Below are 25,926 nucleotides of genomic sequence, written 5' to 3' on the forward strand. Positions count from 1 at the left end.
GATAGGATGGATGATATTTTCTTTAAATCTTGCTAAAATATTGTAACTATGTTCTTACTTGATAACTGTTCTGTCATATACAATTTGACTATGTTAAAATTAAGACCTTTCTTTTGTTTAAACAGAAAAGAGGAGATGTTGGGGAAGTCCTGTTATTTGCCTGTGCATTTGTCAATAAAGTACTGTCTGGCCAATAGAAAACCTAGATAGGAGGGACTGGGAGTCGAGGAGGATTCTGGGAAGGGGAAACACAAGAGAGTCAACATGTAACGCCATTGGGGGTAGGAAGCCTGGAACTATTCTCCGGTAAGAGACATACTTAGATTAACAATTATGGGGTAATTACTTAAGGCAGAGCTAGCCAGTAAGAGACAAGCAAGGCCAACAGCTTCATAATTAATATAGCCTCCTGTGTGTTTATTTGGGACTCATGCGGATCTAGAACCATGCGTGCGGGAAGGCTCCTCTCAAAGAAAAAGCTTCTCTTAACAAGTAGGAAGTAAGAGTCATAGTTTAATGTGGGAAATCTAAGACCCAACGCTGGGCTTAACTTCTCCAAAGGGCAATTAATTTCAGTATAAGGAACAGTTTTAACTATAAAGGCTAAAGACACTATGAACTAAAACCCTCTCCATGGCACTGGGATCCATCTCAGGTCCAGAACTATCAAGTTTATGGAAACAGAATTAACTCAAACCTTTTAGTCTTAAACACAATAACACAAGTATAATTAATCCCTCAAGCAAATCCCCAATATTTGGAGATTCTGCAATTGAGTTATAAGCTATGAAACTGATGAATGTAGACACCAACTAACATCTTTCAAATTGTTACTGTGATTGTCTTGTACATCCTGCATACTCTTATCAAAGTATGCACAAAGTATGACCACTGCTGTTGGCCTCATGTCTACTTACTTAGAATGGGAAAAATAAAGTCTAGACAGAAGAGCAGAGCACTATTTACATTCATGAGTTCCTCTGAGAGACCATGTATCCCAGGTCATCAATGGCAGTAGGATATTTGACATAGATTTCAATCACTACCATTGACTCTTCTTTCATCTAAGCAAAACTCCCTCTTAAATCAACTTGACCATGTACTGAGCTTAGTCCACTCTAAATATTCCATTCATTGTGATGAGAGTTGGGAAACTTGATGCCTCAGAGACCTTCCACATCTTGAGTATGTCTAATCATAAAAATGTCTATACATCAACTCTTGTGTGGCAAAAATGGGTGATTAGATGATTCCAGGAGGAGTGCTCAGCCAGAGATACAGACAAGCTCATTGAGAAGGCAAAAACTTCTCAGGAACATGCGGAACATGAAAGAGGACAGGATGGAGTCACATGCATGGCAATGAGTGGTGTGTGGGAAGTGCAGGCAGGAGACTTCAGTCACCTACATAGCAGAGGTTGGGCCTTACTGTATTATATAAGGAATTAGAAAACAGTGGAGATCATTTAGTGAAATGGGAGAAAGAAAGAAATAAACTATGAAGTATAATTCTTCAATGGATTCTGCAATCAGAGCCAGACTTTAGGCAATTTAGCAGTGCTGAACAGAGAAGAGACTTGTTAGTTTGCAGATCCATGAAAGTCCCAGAGTGTCAGCTTATAATTAGACGGGAATTTATCTGAAACTGCAGTGCAAATGGCATCGCTATGAACATTGTAGGGAGGCAGAGAGAGAGCCAAACAGAGAGATCTAATGTATCACCTGCCTAGCAGAGCAAAATAGATTTCAATGTCGTGCATGCTTGCTTGCTTCTTTGAACATGAGTTAATATTTATACAAAGCACACTTTGATAGAAGGACTAATGATTGCACAAGAGATGGAATGTTCTCAGGGAAGGGTGGGCAGATCAGAGTATGAAAGGGGATTATTATGATATGAAGTTCTTTATAAATCAAATATTTCTCTTCTCTGGCATCTTTTATCACCCAGTTCCTTCATAATCTGTACTTGTCTTTCTGTGTTGTCTTCCTTTCTAGTACACATATGCTCATATAGACATGCACACCTTTACTGATTTCTTATGTAATCATCATACTTGTAAAACATAATTTCCATTTTCATGATTAAATGTGTAATTTTTCTGATTAAGCAAAGAATACTAATATGTTGTTATCTTTAATGTTCATGGGAAATGAAATATCATTTTATGCCTATCTCACACACAATAAATGCAGGGTATTCGGTAAGAGAACTAATGAGTGTCATGAGAATCATTATTTAACTCTCATGTATCATATAAGTACATATTTATTGTTCATTTTGAGAGGCTTCCTAGAGTTATAAGACAGTGTTCCTGTGTGTGTGTGTGTGTGTGAGTGTGCATGGTGTGTGTATGTGTGTGTGTGTCTCTGTGTGTTTTGATAAATAGAATGAGGAGGTCTTTTAAAGAAGTTTAAATAATATGCAACAGATTGAGTTAAGAAGGGCAGAAGCTGAAGGGCAGCAGACTGAAAAATTGAATCAGGTCAGTGAGGTATGGATTGTTTGCAGGCCTCAGACCAAAAAGGGCAAAGCAATGTTCCAAGAACTACACAGAAGAGCACTTTAGTCCAAGAAGGGAGATGAGTTTTACAGTGGGTAAAGCAGGTTCCCTTTAGTGTAAAGATGGAAGGGAGAGTCCGGCTAGACCAAGAAAGGAGGAAAGAGGAGAATGGAGGGGAATAGGGAGAGCAATACAGAGGAGAGGACAGCAGAGCAGAGGAGAGCAGAGCAGAGGAGAAGAGAGGAGAGGAGAGCAGAGGAGAACAGAGCAGAATGGAGTGGAAGAGAGGGGAGCTAGGAGAGGGGAGGGGGAGGGGAGCTGAGGAGAAGGGAGGGGAGGGAAGCAGAGCAGAGCGGAGCAGAGGGGAAGAGGTGATCCTGTGAGAAGAAACCTCATACACATTAGGAATGAACTCAGTCATAGCTAATAACCTAGAATGCCATTTATTCTGTGATTTGCTGGTAGTACTTTTCTGCTACCAACTTCAAAAAATCCATTTGTGGCCATTAGGAGTGGAGAGTTTGAGTATCTGGGGCTCACCTCTGTTCAACATTAGGCAAAGATCAAGTAGAAGCAAACAGAAAGGTGCTCAGGGTAATTTTATATTCTTTAGAGGCAGAGTGTGAGTTCCCTAATCATTTCATGCCCAGCATCACAACATTGGGGATACAGTAAAAATGTAAAAAAGAAAGAAGAAACAAAAAGGATCCTTTATTTTTAGAAACTAGCAGCTGTGGAAATGTTAGAAACACAGCATAACACATTTTCTGAGTTGATTTTTTCTAACCACACACCATAAGCAGCTATTATTTTATTTTGTAATTATTCAAAAGTTTAAAACAAATAAACCAAACCAAACAAAAACAAAAATGGCAAATCAATGTTTGTCCAGGTACTAAGACAGCAAGGAGCAGATATTTGGAAATTTGTCCACACAGGCAAATACAGAGGGCGAAAAATACACATCTTTCCATTTGTCCAGAGGGCCTGAGCTCACTTATTGGCACCCATGCTGAGCAGCTCCAATCATCTCTAACTAGAGCTCCTATGTGTCTGATTCTCTCTTCTGGCCTCTGAGAATACCCACACATGTAGCACATATATCTATGGACCCGCATATACACACTGAAAGATACATTTAAATGTTCTGCAAGCATCACAGATAGATTTGGGTTCAGCTTTACATGTGCATTTGTTTTCAATAGCTAAAACAATCAGCAAACGTTATACTGTCCCAACAGAATTTTAATAGAATTTTTAAGTATTAAGTAAAAGACTAGGGTCTTCTTCCCCTTGAAATTAGATTCAAGTACATGTCACACAAGTGTAGAAAGTACAGGTTGAACTCTAGGAGTCTTTTAAACAAATAAGTACTGTTTCCAATGTTTATAGTTTGGGTGGCAACTTTGTGTGTTTTTATCCCAAGATCATTGAAGGTGTATGGTAGGCAGTTAGGTAGAAAAATATGTGAACAGTTCATATTTGAAACAGGAGTTCTAACAGGATAGTTAATTACTCTGACATTTTAATTGCTCTGAAGTGTATGACCTGAGATAATTCATAGGAACATATCTTCTTAAGTCAACAGAAGAGGGAAGAGACAAACTATTTATTGCCGCAATTCCACTGTACTTTACAAAACCGTATTATAAAATAATGTTTGATGTAATTTTCAGGATTTCTTATACAAAGATTTATAAGAAAATTTCCATTTCACCTTAGATTAAAAGCCATATTCAAATATGTATGTGATATGTGAGCGTTCCCTATCCTTTATAGACTTGTAGAATGAAATTTGATGTCTGGGTAAATATCTGCTTTCCCCCTGAAGTTAGTAACATTTCCTTCTAATTTTTACAGAGTTTCAGTTATATGTCCCACCCCACACCTCTGTATTTGTCTATGGTTGTATAATCAGGATCTGGCTTAAGTAAATGTTTCATAAGATTCATTATGAAGAGGAGTTAAGAGAAAGGTTTATTGAGGAGTCCACACGATATTATTCTCTTACATATGCTTAGTATCACATCGGTCTGTTTTTTCTCCTCTACTTAACTAACACTTGGTGACAATTTTGACTTTGTTTCCATATTAAGTCAAGGCCCCATTTCATTGCTCCACGAATCCTGAGTTTCCTACTTTTCCATCTTCTCTGGCCCCATCACCGTGGGGTTATGGTGATAGTCATGGCAGAGAGAACACCCCATGGCAGCAGGAAGTGGAGAGGAGGAGCCACAAGGAAAGGACTGTGATGAGACATAGCTCTTATGAATACACTGTCATCTACTAACTCTAACTGTGAGTCAACTCTGAAAGTTCTGACACCTGATGATGGTATCAGATTATTAATGCATCAACAGACTAATCCATGGATGAAGTTGAACACCTCATGACCTAACTACTTCCTTCAAGCCCTATCAGCTACCCAACCAAACTTAGCATATGAGCCTCTTTGGAACATTTCTGACTCAAAGCTAAACAACCCCGAGTAGACATGGCTTCCCTTATAGTCGAAAACAAACAGTGCAGTTTCTTACAGGTCTAACACCATGGTCAGCTGCCACAGTGTTTGCCTGTACCAGGGGAAGCACATGCCTACCTCCATGACCCTGCTACCAATAATGTGCTGCCTCACTTTCTAATACTAAGGTGCATGTAGCTCCAGAGAGAAATAGTTTATTTCAAAAACAAGGAACACCAGATCATTACACATTCTCCAGAACAATTGAGATGAGATCATTTGTATAGATAAATTTTACTTCTGGTATGCATATTTTATCTGGCTTCATGACCTTAACAAACAACCTTAATAATAGAAGTGTACATTAACCTCTAATGAGTTTTATTCTACTTGTCCAATCCAATTTGTGCAATACCAAATTTAGTCATATTTCTGTCCTTTTCTATTTTGTTGTGTAACTTCAGGAGAAGTAAGTGGGTGGGTCAAAAGTTATTGCCATCAAATATTCCACTGTTTATACACATAGCTAGCTAGTGTGGGTTATTACATTAGGAACGGAGAAAATTATGCATATAATGACACTGTGGTGAAACATTTTATTTGTAGTCCAACCTAAAAATAAAAAAACAGAATAAAATAAAGATGAAAGAGTGGTAAAACTTCCAACTCCTAAGGGGACTTATTTACTCCCATTGAGCAGAGGGTAACCCCCATAATCTTAAGGAATTGTTGAGATCAATGCATAGATTGCATGATTTCCCTAGGAATATAGTTACATCCCACTAAATCTACATTTAAACAGTTTCCCCAGGTAAATTCACTATGCTCTTCATCCAGGAATAAAAAATGCAAACTCCTTGGAAAATAATTGTTTCTACATATCAAGAATTTAAGGGTAAAGATTTTGTATACCATGCCCTCTCTCTTCTACCCAATCTTTCAACATCAGGAAAATATAAAAATTTACCTAATTTATATTTTTGTGTCTAAGATCCTCCAAGTTATCATCTCTAGCCCCAGTTGGCCTTATTTAAAGAGTTTCCCATGATTAAAAGGTGTTCTTATAACAAAAGGAAAGAAAATTGAACTGACCACAGAAGTTCAAAAGGGGTGTCCAGATGGCTTACAGTGAGACAGTCAGTTAAACAGAGAGAGTGCAATTGCAGAACCCTGACTTTGAGCAACTGTTCTATATTTTATGAATATAGACTTTCAGAAAGTCATTGATTCTTTCCAACTCTTATAAAATACAAACAATGTTAGAGATTTCTTCAGAAAAATATTTGTTAGAATGTGTGCAGTAATTTTTGTCTATGCCTCACTCAATGTTTAAAACCATAAGCACCCTTTTGCAATATCCCCATAAATTTTTGTTGGAGTTTTCCTATAATTCCTGCCACAATCTTCAAAGGTTTTCAGCTGTTTAGCTCAGGGCTAATTTTTTTTTGTTTTTTGGGTTTTTTGGGGGTATTTTTTGCAGCAGTTATCAGATAATACATGCAATTGAGGACTAAGCATTGGCACTAAACCTTCCTCTTTGCAGGTTTGGGGAATATCTCATATTTGATAAGAACATAATTGTGACAAAAGGAAAGCTGTGATAAGAGGAAGAAAGCATAAGGAATCCTGATCTTTCAGGATGGTATCAAAGGTACCTGAAAGGAATGCTGAGTTTAAGACCCAGAGTGAATTGGAAAGGAAGCTCATCTGTGTTATGAACTGATCTCTTGACTGAGACTCCACACAGGTGTCTGGTGTGCACTTGTTGAATTTGAATTTGTGAGGCAATTTTTGATTTACTTCCTTTTACCTGTCTGCTCTAGACTTACAGAGATGGCAGTATTTCTTGACAGCATGGGTATATTTTAGGTAAATATTTGGTATTGCTAAAACATAGTTATTTCTTTATATACATGAAGAAACTGAAAAAAGTAAAAAAAAATGCTTGATAGAGAGAAACAGAAACTTTAAATGCTTGAGCTTTGAAATTGAATCCCAAAAGACATCACTATCAGGCCCAGTCTTTGCAATCACCTTTAAGCAGAGCAAGAATACATATTGTTATTTGACCATGCACAGTCTGAGTTTAATTGCAACTAATTTCAAGGGTATGAAGGGATTTCTGTACTAGGAGCACTTCCATGATCTGGGAATGCTGTGAGGCTTTTTTAAAGAACTCTGAGCAAGTTTCCCAAAAGCACATTTTGTTGAAATGAATTTGCATATGCACCAAAATATGCATATTTGTTGGACTCAAACTGAGTTTCATTGGCTTTGCAGTCTTCTTGCTGGACCAAGTGCATAACAGAGGATTTTCTGAGATGTTAAATGACAAGATATAGAACATGCCCTCCATTTGTTACCACAAAACATAAAGGTAACAGTGAATTAATGCACTCTTTTGATCTTCACCTCTGATCGTGGTGGAATGTGACTTGTGTTTCCCATAGTGTTTTGTTTCATGTCATTTTCAAGTGTGCTCACATTCTGTAGCAGGCCAGCTAGTAAATATTGTAAAATACACTTTAAAAAATTGCGATAGCATCCACCTGCTAGAATTCAGTTTCTAGATACTAGACTTTAATTTGTGAAAGCAATCACAGAAATTAAAAATATTCAAAAATTGGAAGCAAGCACAAGGATGCTCTTGCAAATTTTGACTATATTGTTCAAATTTAAATATCGGGCTTTAAAATTAAAAATAAAACCACATTCTCTCTTCCCTGCTCTCTGTCTTACTCTCATATTCTGTAGATACAAGTTTGGAACTTGCTTCTCTGTCAACTTTTTGTTTTGAAACACTTTTTTATTTTATATTTAAATTAGAAACAAGTTTGCTTCCAATGTCAGTTCCAGCTCCCTCTCCCTCCTCTCCACAACCACTCCCCCCCACCAGCCCTTCCAGCCCCTCTCCATTCCCCAGGGAGGGTAAGGCCCTCCCTGGGGAATCTCTTTCTGTCATTTTGTTCCAGGAAAGGCCCAGGCCCTCCCCAAAATGTCCAGATTGAGAAAGCACATCCCTCATTGTGAGATGGGCACCCAAAGTCCATTTTTGTGCTAGGGATACATACTAATCTACTACCCAAAGCCCTAGGTCTCCTCCCTGACACCCACAATCAGGGGCTCCGGATCATTCCCATGCTGGCCTCTCAGCCATGACTTCAAGCTCTATTATAGAGCTATAGTCCTGAAAACAGTTTGGTGTTGGCATAAAAACAGACAGGTAAACCAATGGAATTAAACTGAAAACCCTGATATTAACCAAGATACATATGAACACTTGGATTTTGACAAAGAAGCTACAATTATACAATGGAAAAAAGAAAGCATCTTCAACAAATGGTGTTGCCATAACTGGATGCTGGCATGTAGAAGACTGCAGATAGATCCATGTCTATCACCATGCACAAAACTTAAGTTCAAATGGATCAAAGACCTCAACATAAAGTCACTATGTCAACTTTTAAAATTCCTCATTCCCATAATCTAAATACATAGCATGCCTTTGTATCTGCTTAAAAGTCAAAAGAGGGGAGATGCTTCTGTTGTAAGGATGTGTACAGCACAGAGACACTGGTGACCTCTTCCATTCAATAATACTCATATTTACTTTCTGTGTTTCCACAGTAGCAATGTGGTGCCTTCTTTTGTTATTTTGTAGTTTGAGAAAACAGGTGTTTCTTTTGCTTCTTTAATAATAATAGATTTTTTTCTCACATAAAATATCATGATTAATGTTCCTTCCCCTCTACTCTTCCCTACCTCCCCTCCCACCTAGATCAGCTTCCTTTCTGTCTCTCATTAGCAAACAAACAGGCTTTGAAGCAAAATAATATAATAAATATAATAAGATAAAACAAAATTTAACACATTGGAATTGTACAAAACAAACAAACACTAGGAAAAGAGCCCAAGATAAATCATGAGAGAGGGAGAGAGAGACCCAGTCATTTGGATGTTAAAGAATCCAATAAAAACATTAAACTGGAAAATATAATATAATATATACACAAAGGGTCTGGTGCATATTCATCCAGCCCGTGTACATGCTGCCTCCATTGCTGTATGTTCATAAGAACTTTATTCAAGTTAATGTAGAGGGTCTTGTTTTCCTTAATTCCCTTTTGCTCTTACTCTTTCTGCCTCCTCTTCTAAAGGGTTCCCTCAGTCATGATGGGAGGGATTTGAGGGAGACAACCCATTTAGGACTGAGTGTTCTTAGGTGCCTATATGTTCTTTCAAATGTATCCAAGGCACCAACCATACAGCTTATGGCACTGTGATAAACAGCCAATTTCCTTACTTTTGCTTGTATTCCAAGGAGAGAGTATGTAGATTGTGTGTGTATAAGTGTGTGTGTGTGTGTGTGTATGTGAGAGAGAGAGAGAGAGAGAGAGAGAGAGAGAGAGAGAGAGAGAGAGAGCGCTGCAGCATCCTCTTTGAGATGGTGGCACATCCACTCCTGACACCAGATAACCAGTGAATATGGGCTATCAGTGAAGCCTGGAGTTCAAATTGACCCCATGCCAAATTTTGATTTTCAGCATATTTCTCAGAATGCATATGGCATTAAGAGGTACACTATGAGAAACTGTGTGTTCTGCCTGGTAATCAGCAGTTGTCTGGGTCTTTCAAGTTCAGAAAAGGGGTTGTTATAAAAATAAAAGAGTACTCTCACAGCCAGGTTCTGTGTCCCCTTAGATAATCAAGGATTCATAAAAGGATGAGAGCAGGGTGATGTGGGTGACAATGGTGGTAAGAAATGGCTTTGCTGTTAGCACTTTTAAATAATAGTTAGTCACTGGAAGGCTGAGTGAAATTAGCTCAAAGCTGCGTCCAACAAATTTTTCTTTTGTCAGCACAGTTTCATGGTTATGAGCAAAACATGAGTGGAGAGAACATATAGAATGTTTGTGAACTAAAACAGTCTTCTGTTCTTCCTAACAAGGGACTTCTCTTTAACTTCTTACAAGAATTGCAATCTAGAGCACCAAGCACGTCCATTGCTTACACTCACAGGCTTGATTACGAGCTTCCTGACTGCCTCATCTTCTGCTCACCTTTGCTTCTGTAATATAAAGGAAGTACTAACATGATACTCTTTATTCTATCCTCTCCATAAATGTGAGAATGTGTCACTGTAAGAAAGGTCAAGTAGGGGAAAGAATAGGGGAGAGCAGGATGAGAGATACCATAATAGAGGGAGTCAATATAGGTTTGAGGAGAGATCCGGCACTAGTGAGATTTCTAGAGATCTACAAGGATGACACCAACTGGCAAACTAAGCAATAGTGGAGAGACAGCCTTAAATGCCCATCCCTCAAAATGAGTTTGACTATTTCCTTGTATGCCATCCTAGAACCTTCATTCAATGACTGATGGAAGCAAAGGCAGACACCCATAGCTAACACTGAACTGAACTTCTGGAATCCAGTGACAGAGAGGGAGGACTGATGAGCAAAGTAGTCAAGACTGGGCTTGTTTAACCCACAGAGACAGCTGACCTGAAAAAGGGTAAGCTCTTGGTCCCCAGACTGATGACTGGGTTGCCAGCATGGGACTGATCCAGAACCCCTGGATGGAAGCGTCAGTGAGGAGGCCTAGGCAATCTATGGGTCCCTGGCATACAAATGGATTTGGGTACCCATCCCACAATGAGTGATAATCTCCGATCCTGACTTCTTGGAGGAAATGATAGACTCTGGAGATCCTTCATGTAGGGCTTCACCCTACCTGGGGATTGGAGTGGGGATCCAGTGGGGGGATGGGGAGCCTGTTTGGGAGGGGGACAGTGGAGGAGGGGAGGGAGATGGAGCTGGAATTGACATGTAAAGCAGGCTTGTCTCTAATTTAAATAAAAATAAACACACAAAAAAGAAAAGATAACTGTACTTTTATTTTCTATTTTATCTAACAAACTAAGTAAACAGTTAATTTATTTCTTCAATAGATTAAATTTAACATTATCTCCTGCAATCTTATCTGAGTTATCTTTTCTGATAGAAAATTCTCTCTTCAAATAGTGATAAAAAGTGACTGGAACATGAATATTGTGGTAAGGACGCAGAATGAGCACTTGCTTGAGTGTGGACTTGTCCATGAAGAAATCAGGAACGCAGCACACACTGAAGGCTGGTGCACTGAATAACACAAGGGTAGGAAAGGTGTTGAGGACCTCACCCTGTATCTGAGGCTGCATCCTGTCTTTGACTTACTCTTTGAACTTGACCCCAAACCAGTGGATTCCAGTATGTGAAACAAAGGCAGGATATTTCTGAAAAACTTACAGACCTCAAGGCTCTGTGAAGAACTATTCAAAACACATTCTTTATAAGCCCATGCATTCTTTACATATGGTCCCTGGATAAAAATAGCTTTTTAAATATTGAAGGAAGTTACTTATCAAATTCTTTACTGTAGAAAAATTTACACTTATGGCTTCTTCAGGAAGAAAGTTTTATCAACTTAGGGACTCTAAGAAAAAAAAATGATAAGCAAATATTCTGCTTACCAAGCTTTGGTGTGTCTTGAATTCCCTGCATAATTTGACAAAACACAAGATGTTCTGATCCTACTTCATATTTTCTGGAGAAAGTATCCAGAATTTGTATTTCCTGTTTTGTTTTTGTTTATGATTTAGTTTTTCAAGACAGGGTTTCTCCACAGCTTTGGAGCCTGTCCTGGAGATGGCTCATCTGATGAAGGCTAGGCTCACAATAACAAAATTCTTTTTCCCCTTTTTTATTTTATGTGTATGTGTGTGGTGTGTAGTGATGATATCTTGCTTGTACAAATAAAGCTTATCTGAATGTCAGAGGATGGAGTTTGCGCCTTGGCTAACCATAGAGGTCAGGAGGTCTGTACAGATGGACAAGAAATGAGATGGCTGGGGGAGAAACAGGAAGTGAGATGGCTGGGCGGAAACAGGAAGTGAGATGGCTGGGCAGAAACAGGAAGTGAGATGGCTGGCCAGAGAGAGGATGTAAGTGGGAAAAAAACAGGAACTTGCTCTCCTTTCTGTTGGGGGGAACTAATGAGGTAAAGTTGGCTTTTACTTGTTCCTTCTTCTCTCTGATCCTCTCAGCAATTACCTCTATATCTGACTCCAGGTTTTTATTGTTTAGATCAATTAAGAACTCAATTTATATATGCGTGTTTTGTTTGCACATATGCCTGTTCACCACATGATGCACTGTCCACTGAGGCCAGAAGGGGGCACCAGATCCCCTGGAACTGGAGTTACAGACAGCTAAGAGTCACACAATAGGTGTTGGGAATTGAACCCTGGTCCTTTGGAAGAAGCAGCCAGACTCTTAACCAACAGCCAACCCTGAAGACCTCGAATAATTCGTATTTCTAAAAGTTCTCAGATGATGCTGGCACAGAGATCACATTCTGAAAACTATACCACAGTAAGACATATTGCTGATGAGTTGTCACCGATTATTTTCTACTATGTGTTTATATGATCTATCTTATTATCTCCATTAAAACTTTTACTGAATTTATTATAGTTCATTTTTATACATAGTTAGACTGAAATATAAAACATGTTCCTAGCTTTATTGCTTCATATGACATAAATCTTGCACACTTACAACATTATACACATAAATACATGCACAGAAACATAAATTCAGCCTAAATTAATTGGGTAGCCACTAAATTCCACATACATGTTTCTACAGTGGAAATAATGTAAATAATGCTCATTACTTCAAGATGGCAATTTTGAGTCCCCCACCCCTTACCTCTGCCATCTTCCACATTCCTATTGTTACCTGAACATTACACCTCAGTGATAGAAAAAAAAAGGTTGAAGAAACTTACTGGTGTTTAATGACAAGGCTGGAAAAGGATCCACACAATTTTAAGTTGTTGATTTTTAACAATATAGCTTATTTCATTTTATTGATAATAATTACTCAAGTGGTTCATGTATATATAAGAGAAGCTTGAAATTTACTTTTGACTGCATTTGTGTAACAGGAAGGTTGGCACAAATCCTTGACAGGCTATAGACTATTGCATCTAAGCATATACAAAGTCCACCACTTTAAGAAGAAATCTAAGTTATACCATTGTCCTAGCTACCATGACATCTGGAATTTGAAAATGTTATGCCAAATATTGCATCAAGATTATTTGTGACCTCATTTGGTCTGACAACTTGTGAACTACAAAATTTCATCAAACAAATGAAGCCACAGATGCCAAGAATGACTAAGCAATGTGCTTAGGTCATGGATGGCAGGATCATGCTTCATGCCTTGGTGTCTTTAACTCTGAAATTCATGTTCTTTCTCCTTCTAGGATGACAGTATTTGTGTGAGCATCTTCTCTGAAGATGGCTTCTCCCTTTATATAAGCATATTTTTACTTAGATGATATTTATATGAGAATGGTCTCTTTCAAGAAAAGTAAAGAAAATTTGTTCAAATTGGTTGGAATGAAAATTTACCTGAGTACATATGTATAATCTAAAACTGGAGGAGCAGAGGGAGAATGCTGATGTTGTAGGACAAGAAGACTTGAGAGACCACCCCCCTCTGGAAGGTCAAGCATCCCTGAGAATAAAGTGGAAACAGCTAGCATCTGTCACCCTATCCTTTCAAAAATACCCTGTGACTAAAGTTTATAGCTTGTGTCCTGACTCAGGGCCAGAACTGCAAAGTTGGCCTAAAAGATTAATTGGTTAATCATGAACAACCAATTAAGAATCATAGCTTTTTGTTCTACAGGAAAATGTTGATGCCAAACATAGCTAGTCATTAAGGGTTTCCATTTAGGATCATTTGCTTAATGTTCTAATATGTTCCATATGGGCTCAGTTTTGCCTTCTCAGCACAGTTGTCCTTACATCACCCTCTTCTCATACAGGACTGACTCTTAACAAAGTATGAAGGGTATCAGACATTAGTAGTAGACATTTACCACAGGCTTTCACTGGTTTTGTTTGTTCAACTGAAATAATTTTGTATCATGTTTAGAAATTAAAAGTTGTTCAATAAAAACTTGGCATATATTGTAAAGTTCTCGTAAAATCTCTACAAGAAAGTCTCTATTAAACTGTCTGCAAGGCCTGAAGATAGCTCCAGGGTTCCTGCTTCTGTGAGTTGTCATGCAGCTGTGGTAAACATTTTGGTGGTGTAGCTGTCCTCGAGTGTCTCCAGTACTCCTGTAAGTAACCACTGATCCACAGTCCTGTCAATGATCCCCACTGGATCACCAAATGGGGGATTATTTGCCTCCGTTTTTACATGCAAGGTTAGCTAAATATGCAAGAGTATTTTTTCATGGTGTTTTGTCTGATCTTCAAATTAAAACTTTTAAACTTTCTCAAAAGCTAACAATCAGATATAGACTTGTGATAAGCCTTTCTAAAAATTCCCTACAAGAGATCAGGTAGAAATTTAACTCCTGTGTGCCTTGTATGATGTTACCCATGAAAGGGTAAATGGGCAGATATTGTCAACAGGCCGAAATAATATGTCTGGGAAAGATACGTTTCATTCTTAGGTCATAGATTCAAAGTTGATTTTAATCGGCACTTTTGACATTCAGTTTGAAAAGTCCAGCATTATAAAGTGCTATCTTAACTCCGAGCACACATGATTTTGGTCATGACCCCAGCTGAAGTACAGAAGTCTTTGTATGGGAAATTTAAGCTATGGTAGCCATTACCCATTCAATTTGAATATTGCTATTGAGTTAATTTATTGTCCTTATTTCCACCCAGAAATTAGAACCTATACACACTTGTCTACTTTTAAAAGAATGGTTTGATTATTTTAATTATAGTTGAAAAACAGTACACTGCTAGTCAGGTGGTAGTGGTGTGTTTCTTTAATCCCAGCACTTGTGAGGCAGAGTCAGATGAATAGCAGTGAATTCAAGGTCAGCCTATTCTATAAAAGGAGTTCCAGAACAACCAGGACTGTTATACAGAAAAACCCTGCGTCAAAAAAACCCCAACAAAACAAAATAGTACACTGCTCTTACATTTTACCATTTTTAACTATTTTATCATTTCTATTATACTTCCAGTCAAAATCAATGATATCTCTAGGTCATATAGGCCATATGTGGCATTTATGACATGGTTATTGTTATTTATACTTGGATAACATTCATGGGGTCAAGACTATATATAACTGCAATTCCTTGAAATTACAGTTAATAATTTATATAGGATCATTTAAAATTGAGCTGAGTCCTAGCTATTGTTTACTTTGGTTTGGGGTTAGGGATGAACCCAGGGCCTTGAGCATGATGGCATATGTTTCACAATAAGTTACATATCCCTACTTGCTTGAATCTTAACTCATTTCTGAACACCATGAGACAAGATTATGGAATTTCCTAGTGATCTTATGCAAGTGCCAATAGCGAAATCTGAAGACCGAAGCATCAGGTTAGAGGAATATACCAGAGATGGGAGAAAAGTATTTGACAGGCCTTGTCACCAGCATCATCAGGATCACAGAGTAGTGGTGTGTCACAAAGTGCTGAACTATCATCTAGAAATTCCACTTCAGAGTGCTGGTGTGAGGTTCAACATAAGTGCATTTCTAACAGGATGCTAGATAGGAGTGCTGCTTCTGTTCTAGGCATCACATTTTCAGAATCAGTGTCCTAAATAATAATCTAAAGTCAAAGTATCTTTGCCACCTACTGGTTCTCCAGGGGTAAAGAGAGTCAGCCCTTGACAACATTCAAAGTTCCTCATTTTCCAGACTGTAAAACACATATCTGTCACCTTCTGTAGACTTTTTCTTATTATCACCTGGCCATCATCACCATTTCTCACTCTTCTGACAGAAACACTTGCCGTACACATGTGCTTAAAATCTTGGGAGGTATTTGCCTGCTTTTGTTAATCTCCATTATGATTATCCACAATGGTTTTTGTGACACGGTTGCAGAAGACAGGGGCATCTGGCAGGGCGGGAAAATTGGCCTTTGGGATTCATTCCAGAGAATTCAGTGAGCTGGAGAGACGATTTAGTGTGGCAGTCTACAACAGAAACCAATATTTTATAATTTCATACACTATGCACCAATCCTTGTTTAATCTTTTTGTCTTGGTGATTTCTGCCCAGGTTTTGAAGGTCTCTAACTCATTCTGCATTTTGTCTTCCAACTAGATAATAGCCACTTGCTCCAATAATGTAGCAATGAAATATTCCTTCTGCGTTATACAACGTGAAGTGCAAACTTTGCTTTCATGGATCTGTTGTTTACAAACAAGAGCTTTGCTTTCCTTTGCACCTGCCTTGCTTCTGCTCACTCTTATGGGCCCCTTCTGCTTGGAACACTCTGATTTGCCGCTTCTGTTTCAAGAAGCTCAGTGTGATTCAAGAATCCCCGACTCAACGCTAGGCATGAAGATGGGAGACGGCACTCTGCAAGCTGCGCCCTCTAGGATTCATGCTGTCCTTGTATAACTGCTCGCAGATGTAAGGAAGAGCTTTGACCGGACGTGTAAGTCAAAGCCCAACACTGTTTTAGGACTCTGACACTGCCAGCTGCTATGGTCTTGATGATTACCCTCTCAGAGTGGATGGAGCCACTGCGTGAGTGAAGGGCAGCTGTGATTTTTGTGGTATTCACAGATTGAACTTCATTTGTCTCTCTCCAGCATTCTCCACCTGCGTTACTTTCTACTCATCATAGCTTTAATAAGCAATTTGCCTTTCCTGGACAGGGTTTTCTTGTTGACGACACATTTACAATCAGATTACATTTTTTTCTGACACTTGCTCTGTCTCCTGCTGATGAAGATTTCTACATTGTATATATGAGATAGTCTGTCTTTTTCCAACCCTAGTCAATATTCTGCCTTCTGTACATATTGTTTCTTTCGGTATTGACTAGCAATTTTGAGTGGATAGTGTTCTTGCTAAACATAGACACCAGGAAAGAGTCAGTCTGTGTTCAAAATGCTTGGGAGGAAATCCATCCAACTCATTCTGTAATCCAGTTTCCCAAAGAAGGAGTCAGACATATTGCATATGTCAGCATCTCATTTTTCTTTTTTAATTTTCAGGCATCATTTATACCAACTTAATAGCTCTGTGTGTGTGTGTGTGTGTGTGTGTTTATGTATTCATTATGGAATGGTAGTAGTATAAGGTATAGGATTGGTAAAATATAATAAATTAACTTTGTCTATGCTTTGTTGTAGCTGGACTAACAGGAGAGGATGTTTCTTTGAAATCCAGAAGTTGAATAATTAAAGTATAGTTGTTTTTCCAAACTTTCTTCCTATAGATGAGTGTAGGGGGGTCATTATTCATCAGTAATTCATTTTCTAGTAAGCATGCATGTTCAGGAAACACTTTTCAACCAAGAATTCTTCAAATTTACAATCATAAGTTTGAGAACGTACTGAGTGACAGTGAGTTAAGATTCATCACAGTATCAATATTTGTTAAGTTCTCTAAGCCTGCTAGACATATATGCAGCACTAACTAGGTAGTATTAAAGTACCTAGTTTCATATGACAGGAGCACTAAGGTTAAGCTGAAGAACAAGAACTATTTCTTAGAGGAACACAAAAGGTAAAATCTGAAGAATACCTTACTAGTATTCAAGAGATAGGGTGGACTGATGCCATTGTGGAACTACAAATGCCATACATAACAAGCGGTCTGATTTAATCACTGTAGCTATAAGACATCGGTGTGATAGTACACTTGAACTTGTCAATAGTTAGACTGCAAGCCCCTTGAAGGATGGCTGTGTGCTTTGCTCCTCGGCACAGCCTACACTACAACCACCACACATCAGATGCCGTACAAGCACCAGTGATTTGTTCCCGCATTATTATCATTGTTAATAGAATGCAAAGTAACATGCCAAAAAATTATTAGGCCTTGAGAACTATTTGACAGAAACAAAATGTAATCATGCTTTAATTACTGGTATAAAAACTGCAGTCTTATATCAACCACTCACATTTGAAATTAAAATGGAATCATTCTCATAATAATATTAGAAGAAGAAAATTAATGGTTTTGCATTAATGAGCTTCCTGGTTTATTGCTTAATAAATTACTGTTGGTTACAATAAATATTTTAGGAGGTGAAAACTGGTGGACTCATTGTATTCTACGTACATCAATATGATGAAAAAAATCATATTGGCATCTTTTCACAAGTGAAAATGATTTAACAAATTATAGAGATATAAAGTGTTGGCTTTTGATGACCTGCAGTGTTCATGATTGTGTCATATATGCTACAAGTAAAGCATGCCTGCTGTAGCTTTCATCTTGTTAACTGTTAGAAAGATTTCTTTACAGCCAACGTTGAGATTCCTGAGGATAACCGTGTTCTTTGCATATGTAGTTGTATAGTTATCCCTTATAGTAAATAATAAGTTAAAACTGTTAAAATTTCTCCTATGATTTTCGAAAGTTGTCTTTTTTCTGGATTAAATTTAGTAGTAAATGCTACATTAGAATTATATTACTATTTTAAAGAAACTATTTACCATATTTAAAAGACACACGGATATAGAGAATGTAATAAATCTGTTTCTTACATTGCTTAGAGTCCAAATATATGTGATGGTAAATTAGTCAAGAGTAGGCAATTCTGAAGTTGTGACTAAGCTAGCAGTGGATTCTTCTGCCCTTACTTGTCACTAAACCAAGGAACTTGGGTAGGAAAGTGTCTACAAATCTCCCTATCTCTTATTATCTACCGATCCCCTGCCATGCACACTGAATCCGAAGATCATCTCTACTACCACATATTTTTCAAGTAATGAGATCAGCATTTAGTAATACTTGAGAAATGTTATAGAGCCCAAAAGAAAATTCCATGTTGCAGCACACATCTGATACCTTTTTCTTAAGCTTTGCTGAAGTTCGTAAAACTCCATCCTTCCTTCACGATAACCAAGAAAGTATCTTGTCCAGATTATGAATTTGTTAAGAGTCCTTACACAAAAAATATTTAAATACCATTTTTAACTTGGCAATATATATAACACTGTAAATTAATAATATTATACTCAGAACAGAAATGCCATAAATAGTAATTAATGTCTATTGTCCACAGAATGTAACACTTTGGAGTAATTTATAATCAGAAAGAGCAATTTGCAAAATGAACTATGACCACTTAACACTGACAATTATGACTAGTCCAGAACACTTGGTCATAAAAACAAGCATAGTCACTGGGGAGCTAATTTTCCGTTTGATTTTCATCGACATATCAATATCCAAGAAAGCCTAAAGCTTCTCAAGAGAAAAACAGTGAATTTCAGGTGAAATGTAGCAACTGGCTATATCTAGACAATATTCACCAGGCTTCAATACAACATAAACTCTATTGTTTGCTATGCTACCCAGAAGATGTATTAATGGCTCAATTGCATGTAGTAGTGTATTAATTATGAATATGACAGGACTTGTACTTCAAAAAAGGCTTAAAGACTATAAATATATAATATATATGCTAGATAGATATACTCATATATATGCATTTTACTATGTATGCATAAGTAATATATACATGTATATATATATACATATGACTGAGTTAACTGAACTTCATAATAGAAACTGACTCTTTTTCAACTTTATCTGGGTTAGGAGGTATGGCAATTATAAATACTTTTCAGGTTGTTCCAGTTTAAGCCAATTTTCTTTGACATTTTTGGTCAACTATGTGGCTTACAGAGCTATCTGTTGTCATTCTTTAGCTTTCTCCATTTCCAATGTATGGTTAAGTTTTTCTTTGGTTTAATTGTCTTGTCCCAAAAGAATAAGACTTGTCCTTTTGGCATTTTATGTAGATGGTATATTCAATTAGCCCTTGCAGTTCATTTGCATTTTCTTTCCATTCTCTACCTCCTCCATTAATTTTATAAATAAATGTCAGTAATGTTTTGACTGAATGATGGTACCTCAAGATCATGGTTGGAGTACTTCACAATTTTTGTAAAGATTCATTCACTGTGATGTTTTCTTCCTACACTGCAGATAGAACTTGACTGAAGCCTTGAAGCAAGAATATCCTTCACCTGCTAATTCAATCCATATTTTGTCAATCCTCACATATTTAAACTAGTGTAAGAGCTCTGTTTGGGGGTATACAATGTATAAACTATCCTATATAAATTTTTTCTATTAATTCTTTAGTTTACCTGATTAATTCCTCTAGCTTATGAAATGATGAGGCATGTGTTCAAGCTTACTTATTCACCCAGAACATTCTGTGATAGAAATATGGAAAATCACTGAGCCCTGAGTCCTGTATTATAGAATTTTGTAATGTTTCTCCAATTCACCATGAATTTACTCATAGACTTTTTATGGGATAGATCATAAAATGACTTATATAACCAACAAATGGTAGTGGTGTCTATTTCAACACAGATATTCATGTTGTGTGAGACTAAAACAAAATCTTTGCTGTTGTAAAGACAAATTTTGTTCCAGATCTCCCACAAATATCTTGGGCTGTCATAAGCAGTTTTTCCTCTGGATAAAAGTCTTGTTGATAGCTAAAGATTATGGCTCCATAGAAGGTAGATGTTACCCACAACTTTTCTTTCCTTGTCTGATGGCTTCCTTGTTCCTCCTTTTGGAGTTGTCTTAAGGGAAGAAAAGCAGGTCTTGTTATTTGAGCCCCAATCTGAGCACAGGCTCTCACTAGCAGAAGCTTGGTAGTAGAGAGGAGGCACTTCATTGAACCTTGCCCTATCTGCTTTACAGTGTGTCTTTGTCCAGTTCAGAGGCACTCATTCAGAGCTAACAATATTCCACCGTGGTCTGCCAACTCCCACAACATGTATCCATGTGATTACTGAACGCCCACTGCTGTTCCTTCCCCCAAGATTTAGCTAAATCTCAGCTTCTTTGCTTTCCAAAATTTAAACTCTGAATTTTCTTTCATTTCAGCACATGGTAAAAAATTGACTTTAATTTTAAGTTATACATAATTTATGTAAGATAAGTTTCATAAGTTTCACAGTATATGTCCACAGTGTGCATGATTATCAACAACCAAAATGGAAGTTGAATGGTTTCATCTGTATATAATATCCTTTATTGCCTCCATATAGTCCTCATGCATGATCCTTTTCCCCAGCATTTTGGTCATTTTGGAGTCTTTGGATTCAATTATTGAAAAATTGTGAACTTTCAGAGTATTGCTGTTGCCTGCCCCCAAACTCAGTAATTCTTTTTTTTAACACAGAGTATTATTGAGGCTGGTTTTGAACTTGCTTATAGAGTCAAGGGTAACTTGAACTCCTGATCCTTCTGGCTCCACCTTCACAGTACTGAGTAGGATTAGAAGCATGTCTCAAATGCCCAGACAAAAATAAAGCCCAGACTGACCTCATCTTCTCCAACATTTTTTGTGTTTGTTGGTTTTGTTTTTCGAGACAGGGTTTCTCTGTTTTGGAGGCTGTCCTGGAACTCATTCTGTAGACCAGGCTGACCTAGAACTCACAGAGATTCACCTGTTTCTGCCTTCTGAGTGCTGGGATTAAAGGTGTGCACCACCAAAGCCCTTCTCCAACATTTTTTAAATGGCATCTGCCATCTCAGAAGGAACCTTTGAACATGTCTTACGTTTCTGTGCTAAGGTTTGTTCATGTTTTTGGATGGAGATCTTTTTTTCCTAATTTGTTCTTCCTGAGTAGCTTCCTTTTGAGATTTAACTCCCAGTAGCACAGAGCAGAGTTAAAGCAGACTGCAGTAATGATGACCAACCATAGCAGATATTTAAATAGAGTAAAGCAAAATGAAAACAGCAACAGCACCAAAGACAGTAGAAAGGAGAGGAGTTAATATAGCATAAATTAGGAAATTAAGTGTTAGCAAACTGAACTTTTAACAAAAAAATTCAAAGAATAAAGGGGGCAAGGAAAGTAGAAAGTGAAGAAGCAAGGCATGAAGGAGTGGCAATACTTAAGGAACGCAGGTATGAAAAGTGATGCAGGTTGAGAAAACAAATACAAGACAAAACAAAGACACCAAAGGAGACACTAGTTCCTTCCTGGAAAATAGAGAATGGGGAGACTCTGCCTTCTCCCAGGAATATCCTTCTGAAGTACACTCGGTAGGATTAGGTGTTTCTTTCTCATGTCCAAACAGAAAAAAGTAAGAAAAAGGGTGTGTGGGGGCTGGCTGAACTTCTCTATGGCCTGCCTGCCCACCAGTGTCTTCCAGATAAGTTAGTTGTCTCTGCTGGGCTGAATTTATGTCTTTGATCTCCTTAGTCAAGGAGAGCCAGGCATCGAGTGCAGGAGCTGACCTGTAGGTTCTCCCTATTTCTGAGCCTATGTGGTAATCCTTTATTGCCCATGTCAGAGGCATTATTCAAGTCTTAGGGAATTGCCTGAATTGTGACTTTATTTCCAGCTAATGTCCCTGGGTCTCTACTTCAACCTCACTTGGTAGGTGTGCCACAGAACACTGGTGGTTCTCACTACTGTGTCCATACTCGTCTGTGTACCAGCCCCATGTATACCACCCATACATGAAGTCTCACTCTTTGGCTATGAGTTCAGGCTGCAGGTCCCAAACGGAGACAGCTTCTACTTCTCTCTGCAGTGCAGCCCAGACTTAACTTCATATAGACCAGTGTCTGTGAATGTGAATTTCAGCCACATCAGTTCCCTGGACCCACATCATATTTTGGAGGTATCCAGTCAATTGGCTAGTGAATAAAAGAGGGTATTGGGTCTTGAAGATGTAAGAATTGAGAGGTCCACAATAATATCAGCTATGACACTAGAAAGGAGGATCATCCTTAAGATAGTATCCCACAATGGCATCAGTGAGCAGACTGGGAATGGAAGAACTCCATGAAGATCTCTTGTTCGTTTTGCAGAGTGGCAGTTTGTCTCTGTATCTCACTAAGGTTTCCTTTCCTCTTTTATTTAAGATTCTATTTTCATAGATTCATCAAATTTTTAACATTCTTTCAATTTTGTTTTTATCTCTCCTTGCATATTTTAGAATGCTGTATGTATATCATTATTATAATCATTCTTTGAAAACTATTTCATGGGTAGTTGTTTATGATTCGATCTACCTCCACTCAAAAATTCATCAGATGACATTATGTAATATATCCACAACACAGTATCTGAACATTGATGCATTATTAGCACATCATATAAAAACCCATGTTTATATATTTCTAATTACCACAACAGTTGGTTCAAGATCATATGTTGCATCTAGTTGTTTTTTAATTTGAAACAGTTCCTAAGATGTTCATTGTTTTCCTGACATTGGCATGTTTGAAAATACAATCAAGAATTTCTGTCAAACATATCTTAGTCTGAGTTTTCATGGGCTTTCTCATGAATAAGAATCAGTTCTTGTTTGTTCGTCAGGAACAGATGATGTCTGATATTTCATCTTTCTGAAAACAGCACATCAGAGGTAGAACTTTCTATCATTATGTTTGGTCATTTGATTGAAGTGAGGTCCATCAAAGTTACAGTCTTTGAAGAGACCTTTTATCCTCTTGTGTTCACATTAATGAGCAATCTGGTGGAGAGACTGAACAAATTTCATACTCAACAATACAGTACAGTGTCAAGAATATGTTCACAGAAAGTGGTACTTCCTGCTTGTCCTAATTATTCCCCCACTGAATTTAAATGGTAATTTTCCATAAGTCACCTCTTCTATGTTTATTAGAGGTCTATAGTAGAGTTCTCTCATTCTCTCAATTTCTTTATGCATCATTTGTGTCGGCATGAACTTATGGATTTTTTCCTTATTTTTTGAACCACTATGGATTGAAGCTAGGGCCATATGAGGAGTAGGCAAGTATTCTGTCATTACAACATATGCCCATATCAATTCATTTTAGAGCATTTTATCCATTACTGTCATTATTTACTGAAATGCAAAATTATGAAGAAAAAATCTCAAATGTAAACAAAAATCAGTAAAACCAATTGTTGAACAAGCAGATGAGCTAATATTAAAAAATAAAGGATAGAAATAAACTAATGGAAATAAACGTTGATCTATGAATTTTCTGTTCAAATACAAGAAAAATTCACAGTAATATCTCATTTTTATGCTGTGGTATTGTAATGCATCTTTGATTCCCAGGACAGGACTGGTCCTAGCATCTTATGACACAATTTTAAGAGCAAGGTCTTTTTAGAATAACATGCTTATCTTTTAACATAAAGTTATTAAATGAGTTTGATAATTGTGAATATTACACAAAAATAAAAATTGCTCTAAAATTTTAGTGGGTATTATCCAGGATGAAAGTCATGTTTTGATGGAAGTTTTGTGTTTATGGAGAAAAATCAACAGAAAGAGATAAGCTCTGAAAAATAGTTAAAGCAAGCCATGGATTCAATTACTGGGCACTAAGCCATTCATCTTCATGAACGTTTTGGCAAGAAGTGATTGCTTTGAAAATGTTCTGCTAATCATACAAGGTCAGGTATGAACTAGGGTTCAAGGCTAACCTGCACCAAAGGTTAGGACATCAATTCTTTTCCTGCTTAAAACAATTAAGCTGTCAGGGAATATAATGGCTCTAGTTCTCTACTCCGCCAGCTGAGCAGTCGAAGAGATCCACAGAGCACACTCCGTATTGGCATGAAATTGGCTTTATTTAAGTCCATATTATAATAATAACAAGAACTCAGTTTCTTGAGTAACAAGCCACTATGAATAAAATCATAAAATACATGTATCCTATATGTAGGATTTACTTTGCATTTCTGTTACATGAGTGACTGTGTGTGTGTAGTAATATGTGTATGTGCAAGTGAATTCAAGCATCCATAAATGCCAAATGAGAGTTTCAGATCCTTTGGTGTTACAGTTATGTATTAACTGACATGAAAGGATTCTGCACTCAGGTCCTTTGGAAAAGCAGCAAGTGCTCTTAGCACCGAGCTATCTCTCAGTCCCCATTTACAATATTTTAAAAAAATCTAATGGAGTCAGGAAATATTTGTGTCAAGTTCTTTGAGGGTAGGGAATGGTTGGGGAAATGATAGTCTGAAGCATAAATTATGGAACATTGTTTTAAACCATTTAAAACTATTAAATCGCTTGCCAAGTTGTCTGACAAACATTTCCATGACTACAAAGGCGAAAAATGTACTTGAGTTTTCCTTCTGCTGCAGTCATCATAAATAAGTTGTATGGGCAAGGCCAACAATGCCTATTCACTATGCTGCTGTAAATGTCAGAGCTGTGTTCACGATAACAGATTTCAATGCGAATATGAACAAGGCCGTTTGATTTCTTCTGCTCTCAAAAACCTATTACTTTTTATAATCAATGTTCAAAGTATAGGAAGCAGCTAAGTGAAGTACTTATTCCCTGGTGCTAGTTTATACACTTAATTTGAAAGATAGTCTTCCACAATGGATGATACCTAACTTTCATTTTCCTTTACAAGTTTCTCTACAAACTCTAAAGTCAATGGGTACAAAGACACCATTTCCTCGATGCTTTATGACTGGCACTCAGTAGTGTCCTAACATAGAGTACACATCTGAATATATAATTGTAACTGATAGAACTTGAATATTAGATTCTTACTCTTTCCTTACATTTGTTCACATCCTACTTCTGTATTATAGTTCTTCCATGAAATTTGTATAGTTTCTATATACACTTAAGGTACATGGGTTTTTTATTGCTATGAAGGAACTCATGCACAATATCATTAACTATGGTAATTTAATCATCATTTAAAAATATTGCAACCAGAACAGATTTTGACCTAGTTTAAGAATTTGTACTCTTACCCTAATCCATACCTGTGAACAACTCAGCATTACTAGGATAACTGAGATAGACAAAAATTTAACAAAATTTCTGAAATATGGTATTCAAAGTAAAACAGCAAACACAACTGGTAACTTCACATAGAAGTCAATATCATGTACATAATCATGTACATATCTCAAATTATGCTCTGTACATTGTTTTTA

The sequence above is a fragment of the Mesocricetus auratus genome, unplaced genomic scaffold, assembly GCF_017639785.1.
Source record: "Mesocricetus auratus isolate SY011 unplaced genomic scaffold, BCM_Maur_2.0 Super-Scaffold_2245, whole genome shotgun sequence".
Lineage (NCBI taxonomy): Eukaryota > Metazoa > Chordata > Mammalia > Rodentia > Cricetidae > Mesocricetus > Mesocricetus auratus.